The sequence below is a fragment of the Daktulosphaira vitifoliae genome, unplaced genomic scaffold, assembly GCF_025091365.1.
Source record: "Daktulosphaira vitifoliae isolate Bord-2020 unplaced genomic scaffold, ASM2509136v1 Scaffold_1, whole genome shotgun sequence".
NCBI classification, from domain to species: Eukaryota; Metazoa; Arthropoda; class Insecta; order Hemiptera; family Phylloxeridae; genus Daktulosphaira; species Daktulosphaira vitifoliae.
Window position 1 is genome coordinate 63176340 of NW_026099572.1, and position 13345 is coordinate 63189684.

The 13345-nt window shown below is 28.7% G+C and overlaps 1 protein-coding gene across 4 annotated transcripts in view; it reads right to left on the reverse strand.

Moving 5' to 3' along the window:
- The window catches only part of LOC126894769 (uncharacterized), an 87967-nt gene that overhangs the window by 58424 nt on the left and 16198 nt on the right, over positions 1-13345 (reverse strand). The window lies entirely within an intron of this gene.

A 13345-nucleotide genomic window follows, 5' to 3' on the forward strand; every position in this document is an offset into this window, starting at 1 on the left:
AAGACAGAGTTGTGAATTTTCGGCTTATAATATATCAACAAATTAGGATCTAAAAATGTATGTTTAATTTAAGTATTTCTATTTAATCACGTTATTAGAGGAAATTATTTTTATATTTATTGATTTAACGTTTATTAATGAATATTAAAGTATCTATAAAAACATATGGACCATTACCAAAATACTAAAATAAAAGCAAACTATGATTTAAAATTAAGTTTAACTTAAATATTTTATCAATGACTACTAAAAATTTTTTTGACATTTGTTTAATGTATTTATCTTTTTTAAAGTAATGTATTCATAGACTTTTCACACGATTTCTAAATTATTTTTCGCTCGACTTTTAGAGCAGTTATACTTTAATTTTGCTGTAATTTAAAGGAATGCGGAGCAAGTTAACAAAGTTATTTATTTTTTTTTTAATTAACGATTTAAAATAGAATTTTATTTAAGTAATGAGCTTTTTGTCAATTGTTTTCAATATTCTTATAAAAATAATTGAATGATAAAAGTTGTAAAAAAAATGTTATGGGAAATTTTTCTTACTAGATGTTATAAGTCAACATATTTATTAAAATTTGAATTATGATCTCAGAAATTGTGGGTATTCTATGATTTCTTTCTTAAATAATAGATATTTTTTATAATATATAGGTCTTCTTTTATTGGTACCATTTTTAAATTTAATATAGTGCCTTTCGCAGTTGAAAAAATTTAATGTTTAGCAAAAAATTAAGGTGAATAGTTTTAATAATAAAAATATATATAATTTATTTTAAAAACCAACACACTTGTTTTTATTGAAAAAGTAGTTAAAAAAGTGACAATAATTGTTAATAACTTTATCCTATATTTTCTAATTTTCAAAATAATGCGGTTATTACTTTTATTTTTTGAAAGGTAGTCCAACCTTACTATAATACTATCCTAAAATTAAATAAAGAAATAATATTTTATTTACACCTTTTTCAAATTAATTTAACAATATCTATAAAAAATCTATTGACAAAGCACATAAATATTAATTAAAAAAAAACTAATAATTTAATAAAAGCAGCTGTTTCCGAAATACTAATGTCTATGTGAGGTTCATTACCTTAGTTCATGTGAAGATGTACTTATCTTTAGGTATACACCCCTCAATAACCACACATCGATGACGTCATTTGTAGCCCTCACTATGTAAGTTTACACAACCTGGTGTTGGTCGATTAGAGATAATCGTCAAACAGACCAAGTTTATGATATTTTAAGGAATACGAGGGTAATTATTCTAATAAAATTTTACGTATAGAATAAATCCAATGTATTTTTTCGTTGCTACATGCAACTTACAGATCAAATTAAAACTGACTCAATGTATTTTACGGTAAGCTAGTGTAAACAATGCACACTTTCTTCTACCAACACTATCATTTCGGCAAATATGAAATCGTGAATAAAGAAAATGAATTAACCTTATATACGTAGTGTACACCAGGAAAATTCTATTAATTCATAAAAAGAAAACTTCACTTATATATAACAAAATAAAACTATATTTTTTAAAATACAAACTTTTATCGTATTTTATGTATTAAATAACTTTTTTATTTATATTCTGTATCGTGGGTAAACACCATTTTACGTTAGAAATTGTATATTTCAAAAAAAATTTAAGTTCTATACTAACATCATAACACAGTTTCAGTAGGCAGATTTAACATACCTTTATAGGCTTTACTTAGCATAAAACAAAATATACTACTGAAAGAAATATTTTTTAAATCCAATAAAATTAAGTATAAAGAAAATCTCGTTATACACATCATTATTTAGATTTTTTTGAAATCCGTCATTTATATGCTTATTAAAAATCAATATTTTAAAAGGACTCAGCGAAATGTATATGAAATGACGACACACCTAACTTCAAGTACTATTCATTTACTAATTGGTAATTGCTAGCTCAGTGACTATTCAAAATGCATTTATTTATTTTATATCCTTATGAAATATACGTAGGTTTAAAAAAAGTTCTTGCATACATATCAACATAAAACCTTCAACTAGAAGGACTACCTGTAGCCACTGAAGCTATATAAATTTTATAAAGAATTATATAGGTTACAATAATTTCTGGAAAGACTTTTTTAAAAAATGCCAATTAAATGTAAAAAAGATAATTTTATTATTATTTGATATTGATATTGGCCAAAAACATGATCATAACCAAAATTATTTAAAATCAAATTTAGATTTAAGGAGATAAATTATTTTTTAATTTATTATGATAATTAAATTGTAACTAAAATTGAGTAGATTAACTCCAGGTTAAACAATTTCATTTTAGATTTTAATAACCATGTTATCAAACTTTTGTAAGATTTTTGTGTTTTTTAAAAAATTAATAGACTTCACTTCATTATAATAATGATTATTGTAGTTTTAATACATTTAAAACCCGGTCTTTAATCACGATGTCCTAATTCTTCGGAATCATAAATATAATATATATTATATATTATATTAATATATAAGAATACTGAAGATATGTATTATGACATTTCTTAGAAGAAAATATATTTAAATTTCCTAAAACAAAACCATCTAACGAAAAAAATTATTTAACAGAGGCGTGTTCAGGATTAAAATTTAAAACCGGCTCAGTTATGACAAAAATAATTTTAACTTATATCAAAGTTCAAATTCATCGCCCTATCTCCCTATCACTTTTATTAAAGTTTCAATAAAAAACGTTATTTCATATTCAAATTTGAAAATAAAATCTTTTACGAGTCCCGTGCCTAAAGATGGGTCTGAATTAGGATATATCAAGCCATTGTATACACGGTCATGTCACTATTTTTTAACTTCAAATTTCATTAATACACCTTTTACTTATTTTAAAAAATAGCTAGTTATCAGTAAGTGACTCACTTTACGTTTTTTCATTCTTAAATGATCAATAATAATTGATAAATTTCATCCATTTTTTACATTCAATATAAAATGAAAGTTTAATTGAAAAAAAATCACAATTAGTTGATAAAATACAGTGTTTTATCATTTTGTAATTAAATTGATTTAATTTCATAGAATTTACGTAAAACAAAATAAACAAATAATATAATAAGCCACATGTTTTTAACAAAACATAAAGGTTGCTTAAGTAACCATGTCATTATTTACAAGTAGGTAATCGGGATAATTAAGTGTAGTTTAGATTTAAAAACCCCAGGAAATGGTGGTGTAAAATTACATACTGACTAATATAACTAATAAAGTTCAGTAAATTTTTTCCTATTTAACTAAGTTCATTTCAAACGGAGACAATATAGTATTGAGCTATTTCAGTTCAATGACATTTTATGAATATATTTTTCACGTAGTCGTTTTTGTTTACTTTAATACACGAATAAATTAAAAGACATTCGAAATAACTAATAAAAATAATTGAGATCACATGATGAAATTAACTAGAAAATAGTAATGAAACAACAAAGAGTCATTTATTAAGCAGTGATGATTACATATAGACGCTAATCGTAAACTAAACACATGTTTAATGCTTTTTGCAGTTAATATCACAACCGAAATATTGGTTTGCGGCGCTTAGTGTTATGTGGTTTTGAAATAATTAATATATATTGTAATTTAAAGAATGAAATATGGATTTACATAATCAATAGAACATTAAAAAATAAGAAACTGCGCAATCAAAATTGAATTAAAAATAATGAACTATACTTTATTTTCATATCTGTAGGCGCAGAATTATTTTTATATATACTGACTATGTACACTTCTTTTTCGAATATTAGTAATAGTGTATTAATAAACATTTATAAATGAATATTTACAGGAAAATCATTAAAATAATAGTTTTCTCGTAATCAATTACCAATATCAAAAATAATATTATTGATAAGGTTTTTACCAAATATATGATCATCCAATTTCTCTAGAAAAACAAAATAAAAAAGTAATATTGGAAGATTATTCATATAAGAAATTTGATAGAAGGGTAGGCTTGAAAAATTTTGGATTTGATGATTAAATGCTAATGAGAGTTAATAGTCAAACTGATACGAATAAAGTAAACACTTATAGGGAAAGGAAAATCTATTAGCTGAGAATAAAAAATAAGACTATGTTTTTACTGAAAACTTGATTTACTATGCAAATCAAACAGTTCATAAATAATTTATTATTTCCATTGATTATTGTTATTTTTTTTTAAGTCACACTATACTATATCAACTAAAATACAACAGCATTCGTAAGTGTAATAAAAATTTTGTATTTAGGACAATTTTGCATTTGGATAATACTTGTGTGCATAACTGGTGATGACACGATAGATTTTTTTATTATTATGCATAATATATCAAATGATATTTTTAAGTAGATGCGACAAAGTTAATTAGTAATTATAGAGCCAATAGGTTTTGAAACAGATTTTAGTGTTTAAAGTTGAATATTTAACTTGTTTTTCTTTTTACCGTTTTGAATGTAAATATTTGAATGCGTTTATGTTTAAGAAAAATAAGCGTTAAAACTGAATGTTAAAACAACATGGACGTCGAGTCGAAGAGCAACAATTTGTTATGTGGCTCATAAACACATTCTGTACGAACTGAAAATGACATTATCTGGGGTGGCTGCAATAAGTAGACGTTCCTGGCATATCAATTTTGACGAAGATGAATCGACTAAAATTGTTGTTTCAGTCTTCCACAATCGTTGCGACCACAACTGTCCGTCGACCGACCGACAATGACACGAGAACCCCACTGACTAACACACAACATTCAACACGTGAACAGAATAGCTAAGAGTTTTTTGCCATTTTACCTTTTTAGATACCTAACAAACCCAGGTGTCCTTATAATGCAATAAGTTTTTTTAGTTAGGTATCAAAATGTAATTACAATGTGTTTCCGCTAGTAAAATTTTACAATACTACTCCGAAAGAATTGATGTTATTATTTTTAAGTATATTTTTTCTGTTGTTTTCTATTCGCGACGTTAAAAGTAATTTATATTTAATAAAATTAGATATCACTGATAAAAATATGATGAATATAAAATGATGATACATTTAAGGATATAAAAAATTATAGTTCTAGTTAACGAGGTACCAAGTGTTAAATAATTTAGCTGTGAGAAAAATTGAAAGTTCTTTTTGCATAATTAAATTTTCATTGTTTTTTAAAACTTCTATTATATATAATATTTTTACAGGAAGTTTAAAATAAGAAAAAAACGTTTTGGAATTTTTTTAAATAAAGAATTATGAAAAGCCAAAGTTTTTTCTCGTTAAATATTCTATGTATCATACAAATATTCTAGCTGATGTCAAATGGTATTCTATACTTATTCAAACAAGTCATACTTCAGTAATTTACACTCGGCTCATCATTGTTTTCTTATTACAATGAAGGACAAATTAGTCACATTTATCTCTTAAAATATAATTAATATTTTATAATAACTTATTTGAATTTAATAAAAACACTATTCCTTATGTCTATTTTTGTAATGTCAAAAATTTTGAGACGAAATTATCTTCAAGACAGTGAAAATTTGTAGTTTTAATAATTATGACTTTTATTATTATAAATTATCATTATTATTATTTAATAATAAATATTTATTGTAACTGCAAATTTTGTTATTATGCATTTCAGCTACATTGTAAATTATGTCAAAAGACTAAATATAAAAAAATATATTAATATTAAAAAAACTGCACAGTTAAAACAAGTTAAATATTTACATAAAAAATGAATTCATTAAAAAAGAACTATTACTATATTACTTTATAACCAATAGATATAAAAATTATACTTTAACAGAGTTATTTTATTATCGCAACACATCAGAATAAAACATATGTTTCGATAGAGTAAATAATACGATCGTAATAAAATTTAATAGTGTTAGTACGCGCACAAATAGAATTCGATAGCACATAAAAAACTAAGATAATTACAACAAAAATAATTCAGTTAAATATATTTTTTTTAATCTTGTGCAGCACAGATATTGGTACTAAACAGCGAGAAAAACGTGTAAAAGTAATTTGATCTACTGAAGCCGCCATTTCATATTCAACGAGTTAATTTTAAGCTGAAGCCAAAATAATTAGTAATAAGCAAATGAAAAAATAAACGCGTTTATTATTGCATAACACAATTCTAATAGAAACTACTTAGGTGTGATGTTATTGTTAAGCTTTCAAATATAATTGAATAAGTTGAATTAATCAGTTGTTTTAGTTAAATAGATACATTTTTGTCTGTGGAATTAAAAATAATATATTATAACTTATTCTAACTAATTCCAATAAAAATAAATATAATATTAAATATTATTATCACGATTAGTGATGAGCTATGTAGTTTTTTAAATATTCTAGGTTAATTCCCAGGTAATATTCCAGAAATGTTGAATAAATTCTCAAAATAATGAGTATTATTATTTTGTACATGAATTTATAATTAATTTTTATAAGCTTGCAATACTTTAAAATCAAGTATTGTTAAAAAGAAAAACATAAAGATATTTTTATCCTAATGATATTTAATAACATTTTTCACTATCATAATGTATTAGTATACATGATAGTAATTAACATCACACTTTGATGCGAATCCGTTAAATTTGTAATTTTACAATACTGTAACAAGTTGCTAAAAAATTGGAATATATTAGACAGGTAAATAATGCCAAAATACAATCAAGAAACTAGAAAAAGTAAATAAAACAATTTAATTTTATAGTTGAAACCTACGCTCGTGCCATACCCGAGTGAACAATGTATAATATACATTTTATATTTTACAATTATACAATATTGGTGAAAGACTAACTAACCTAAAAAATATTTGTATTGCTCTATAAAAAGATATTAAAAATAAATTTTAAAAACTGGATTAGGCTAATTATTGCGGTCTTCATCGCTCAATAGACAGCTGTCTATGGAACTAGGGCCCCCTTGCCTACATGGTTGACAACAGTTGATAAACAAGTGATACTTTTTTTTGATGGTATACATTTTCATAATAGAGATATATTAAAAATGAAATACATAAAAAAATCAATTATTCTTCAAAATATTACGAGTCACGGACGAATAAAATTCAAACTTCACTGAGAAATGCTAAATTAAAGAAGTCTTAAAAAAACTAACTGTAATTAACTGTATAGACAAATATGATACTTGTAAGCATATTTTAGCTACTTTGAATTCTTAAAGATTAGCCGTGTAACCCTAGAAAATACGTATTTTTATTTTTAAGTTAGTCAAAAATAATTCAATTAATAATAAGAACGTAAACCAACTCGTAACAGTTCAGATTATTTTTATAAATATTAAACAAGATTTCTTTATTTTTTACAAACAAAACGGAAACCACGAGCCGTAATATACTCTAATGGGATCAAATACATTTTATATACAAACATATCGATTTAACAATTTACCATTGTTTTACAAAAGGGTAAAACATATCGAAACAATAATAAATAAAATATGCTGGATTTCTATAATAACAGTAAAAATCATCCAATGTATATTCTTAGAGTATTCTCAAGCTGCTCGCTGGCATAAAAATATGTTCATCTTGCTTGGTCTTATTTTTTTTTTATAAATTTAAATACGTCCAACAACGGCAGATCGCACTTTTTAAGTTTATGACTAAGGCATACGATATATATTCCCAAAAGAGTAATAAGAAAGGCCGCCAGAGAAGTAAATTAACTCAAGTTGTTTTTCTTTTCTCCAGAGAGTTTGACGAAAGTATAAAAATATTTACTAGGTACGTCATTTTATTCCCACAGTCACATAACTCATAATACACACGGCCGACAATATTAGAATTCAGTTTCTCTAAGAGACCTCAAAAATATTTTGCCCAAAAAAGTCTACAGACATCTTGAGCAACTGATTATGGAAGGTTTTATTCAAACATTTATTACGATGATCATACTTAATGAGCAAGAATTTCCAAATTAGTTGGTCGAGGTCCAGCGAGAGTCTTGTTCAGGATAGCTCAGTAATAACTGTTTCGCAGAGCATATAACAATTAATAATAAAATGTATAAAAATTATTACTATTATTTTTACTACGGTGTATAAAAATACCTTAAGATATACAGTATTTTCTCTTTTAAATCGCATAAACCGTTCGATGAACGCGAGATAAGCTAAATAATCGTAATACTTTAAACAGCTAAAGCAATTTTAAGCTGTTGTTGAAGGATAAGACATTAAATAGAACAATACGGAGAACTGAACACTACTTATGGTTATATTGCTGTTAAAATTATTAAATACACGTTTAATTTATAAGTTTTATTTTTATACGAACATAGTTTGAATACGTTGGTTAACAACAGGATAGATTTTATGTTTCACAATAAAAATGTTCCGCATAGTAAAAAGTTAATTTTCAATGGATTGCTTTTTTCAACAAAAATATCAGTAAATACAAAAGCACAAGAATTATTTTTTACTGAAATGCTAATTTCGGATAAATAATTTGTTTTTAGAGCTACCCCGTGATGTAACTCGGTTGTCATCGCGAGCGTTTATTTTATTATAAGCTACACGATATCGTTATCTTATGAGTAATCACATTCAAAGAATAAAAAATTGAATTCAATATTTCAAGTCGACGACTAGTAAACATTTGCGTGTATTCGAACGAACTCTTCATGGCGCACGCATCTTTATATATTTTCGGGAACTAATACACAGTTTGTTTACTAACATAAAAAACTACCCTAGCTCCAAAGTATCNAATATTTCAAGTCGACGACTAGTAAACATTTGCGTGTATTCGAACGAACTCTTCATGGCGCACGCATCTTTATATATTTTCGGAAACTAATACACAGTTTGTTTACTAACATAAAAAACTACCCTAGCTCCAAAGTATCTAATATCAATCCATTTAGTGAAGTTTCTTTTACAGATACAACTTTCATACATATTTATCTATTAATACATGTACTATACACGTTCCATTTCACCATACTTTATGAATAGGTTCATCCGCACGTTAAAAAATACTTTTACTCAACTAAGCAATAAACATTTTTCACGCTCCGTGGAATATTAAAAAAACACGTTAAATACTTACAATCAGCTATAATTTTTACAAGTTGGAAAAAAAAAAAATTACAAAATTATGATTATTAATTGTTATCAGTCGTCTTGGGATTTTTCTCTGATCTTCTCGTCGTATATCGTTTTCATATGTTTCAGTAATAACTCCAAGTTGATACCGTGTTTGGCGGATATCTCGATGACTGTATCCTCAGGCAACTTTTGCTTGAGGGCTGCTAAATTGTCACGAGCACCGTCCACGTCAATCTTGTTGGCCACGATTACTTGAGGCCTGTCTAATACGGAACTCGAGAAACACTTCACCTCGTTTCGTAATACATCCACGTAAGACCACGGTTCTGGTAGAGACAGGTCAACGAGCAACAGTAGAGCCATACACCGTTGGACGTGACGCAAAAACGAGATACCCAGCCCGTGGTTTTTATGAGAGTTCTCGATGAGACCTGGCAAATCAGCCACGGCCAACGTGACCATATCGCTGTACCGGACTGTACCCACGTAAGGCTGCAGAGTCGTGAACGGATACGGGGCCACTTTTGGCCGGGCTCGAGTGATAGCCCTGAGTAGGGTGCTTTTCCCGACATTCGGGAACCCCAGTAAACCGAAATCGGCTATACTACTCAGCTCTAAGGTATATTGGAGATTTTCTCCAGCTGCGCCAACCTCCGCTATTTCGGGCGCCTGTTCCGTGCATGTAGCGAAATACCGATTGCCGTGACCACCCGCACCTCCCCTAGCAGCCACAAACATGACGCCCGGTCGACTAAGATCACCTACCACACGACCATTAGCGTCTTTGATTACGGTACCCACGGGAACGTCAATAGTTTTATGTTCGGCGCACTTTCCGTGACAGTCTTTGTTGTATCCCTTTTCACCGTCCGGAGCTTTGAGAACTGCTGTGACGTGAGATAGACCCGTAACACTTTCGGATGCACGAAACACAACGTGTCCACCGTTACCTCCATCTCCACCGTCCGGTCCTGCGTTTTCATTTCCGTACAAGTGCATAAAAGACACTCGCCCGTTTCCTCCATTGCCACCTTCCGTCCGTACAGTCTTCACGTCCACTAAATGCTTGGAAGGTGCTTTGGAAGACTTCTTTTTAGTACTGCGCAACGGTATGGCGATGTCTCCGGTAGAAGAATATGTTCGTAAACGACCAATACCAATTGCAGACGCGACTCGCAGACCGATCCACGAAGACATCATATTATTGACCGGTTTCTTCTGAAATCACATGAACGCCATAAGGCGATAAGAAACGTGTTAACCACCGGTAACATAAAACGTCACGAGGGATGGTCGGTCGTTGTAAACGCCATAGTAGTTAATTGCATTTTATGTAAAATAATTTTATGAATCAAACAAATGCATTTCTATAAAAGTATAATTTTTATCATCGATTATTTTTAATTATTTCTTAAAACAAAATTGCAAGTATACCTTTGCACACGCTTTACAGTTCAATCATAATTATTAACCAATGAAAAGTATATTTCATAAAAATCCATTTCGAACAATCAGTTACCAATATAATGTAATCTTTAAACAAACAGCATTCCAATAAATAACAAATAGTTCTAATGTTTATATACAAAAATAACTTGCGATTCATAAATTTTCAGCTATGTAATATAAGTAATTTACATTGAGTAAACATAATTAAATTATACACTGTTAATTTTTTATTAACTGATCAAAATTGTGTCTGTAATAAACGAATAATAATAAAAACAATATAACATAAAAGAAATTAATTTTACGTTTTGTCGCCACAATTAATGTATTGTTAACCAATGTAGAAAGTTTTTATAAATATTTCAAACAGAACTAACGGGAAAAAACAGTTTAATAGAATAAAAATAAAAAAATCATAGGACGTAAAGGCGTAAAGTTTCAGTCCATGCAGTTGGCCATAAAACATTTATAACGATATACAAAATAAATATTTTCCTAGAATATTATTAGCTATTCTCGAATGATGTGTAAATATCTGTAGTATTTTGATGTCTAGTGACACACTTAAATAGTTTCCATGTGAGCTTGTTCAGGTTGTCAATACACACCAATTTGCTTAAAAAGGTGATACTTAAATGCAAGAAAAATCCTGAGCTAATCGTTTGCCGTGTCGGGATTTACTGTTGACAGGACTATGTCGCAGAATATACTTAAATGTGTAAACCAGAGTAAACAGATGCTAATTATGTATTGTGTGGATACTGAAGAAAGCGATTACAGATGCGCATTGTAATGCATTCGTCTGTAGTACACAACAAAAATAATTCAAACATCCAGCGTTTCCATATTCTCAGTAAAAATTGTCAACTAAATTATAACATTTCGAAAAAGTTTCTTCGTAGGTCTGAAAAGCTCTATTTCATTGTTAAAGTAAACCAAGCGTAAAAAGTAGGCTAAAAGATTTAGATTTCGGTAAAATTCGACATCACGTACTTTTCTTTTGTTTCAGAAAAAAGATTAAGAAATAATAGACTACGGTACTGATGGATAGTCATAACAGTACATCACACAGTTAAAATCATGTGTATATTTGTCTCCCTTCGGTCGTTGAAATCCAACACGTTCATAATGTCCCATTCGACAAATCCTACATCGAATGTAAAAAATATCTGGGCACTAAATAAGAATTCAAGAAACATACCGAGAGTCGCATAAAATCTCCACCGAATTCGAACGGGACAACACTACTGTGATAATAATAAGAATGACTGTCAAATCGAGTAAAACAAACTATTAAGAACAAATACAATTGGGAACTTGAGACATTCTGCCCGGACGTCATTTTTCTTACAGTCCTTTCAAGTTAGACGCGATAAACGTCAGAATAAGTAAAATCGTGTCTTTCGGATTCGACCAAACGTCTATGTATAGAAATAGTAAATACTATTAATTACTTTTCAGACGACAACTGTACCCGCATTGACTTAAAAAAACGATTTCCGCCGTGAGTATAATTTACATAAAATTACAAACAAAAACTATTAGCCGGAGTCCAACGCGGTCTTTGTACAAAAATCACAATAATAATTTCTTAGCACACACACCCCTCGCATTAACTCGAAGCCATATTTCTACTCGGCGTTATTAAAACGAAGAAATATAACAGGCTTTTCTCTCGGAGACGTTATTTAAATATTTATTAATTGTACATAAATATAATACATGTATAAATAAATCAGTAAGACATTATACGAGCCTCAGTTTACGGTAATTAATTACAGCTCCCAAATGTCTCAACGACACAGTTGTCGCATCTGGCACGAGTGTTTTTTTTTTTTTAATAACATTATTTCCATCGCGCTAATATCCGGCACGACTTTAAAATCTAATAACACGTAAAAAGCGCCCAGTGAACCTTCGCGTTATTTTAAGATAAACCCATTACACGAAGTATACGATGAATTATTCAATAAACTTTGCGGCAAACATAGTTTTGAATCGGAAAATATTGCCTTTGACTCTCATAATAAGAGTACCAACATCGGGTAACCCTCACAATTACATTACGTCCACCCTAAAAACACAGTATCACTTAGGAATGATTGCTATTGTTATAGTTGGTTAATTATTAATGTACCCGTGTACACGTACGCAATGCACCTTAATAATACACTAGGCACAGTCTATGATTTCTGGAAACCAGATAGAAAAACGAAAGCTCTCCGATATCACCGTCCATCAGAGTTCACAGGTGTTAGCGGCGACTGATTTAAGACAATGACGGGTTTTAAATGACGGTCGTGCGCATCATGTTAGGCTAATTGCTTAACAAAATGCCACAACGAGAAAATATGTCTAGTGTATTTCATCCAGGGTTATTTCGATTATGTAAGTTTCTTTTAAATTAGGAAAATATGGTCGAAAAGGTTTTCTTTATCACCACAATTATAAAAACTAATTTTTTTTTTTTTAAGTATGAATAAGTTTCCAACAGAAAGTTATTTTAAGAAGAGTACAATGCACTCAGTACTTCAATATTAATTCTAGCTATAGCTAATAAGTATAATCCTTTGAATAATCGTTATAATTTGGAATATATCATTATTATTATATGCAATTAAAAATTGTGTTAAGTTAATTCGAACACAATATCAGCCTCTACAAATTTGTATCATTTGGCTTGAAAACTTAGTAATGTACTCTAACTGAGGTTACAGCATCAGAGTATTATCCCCCCCCCCTAAACGAAAAATATTTTTACGA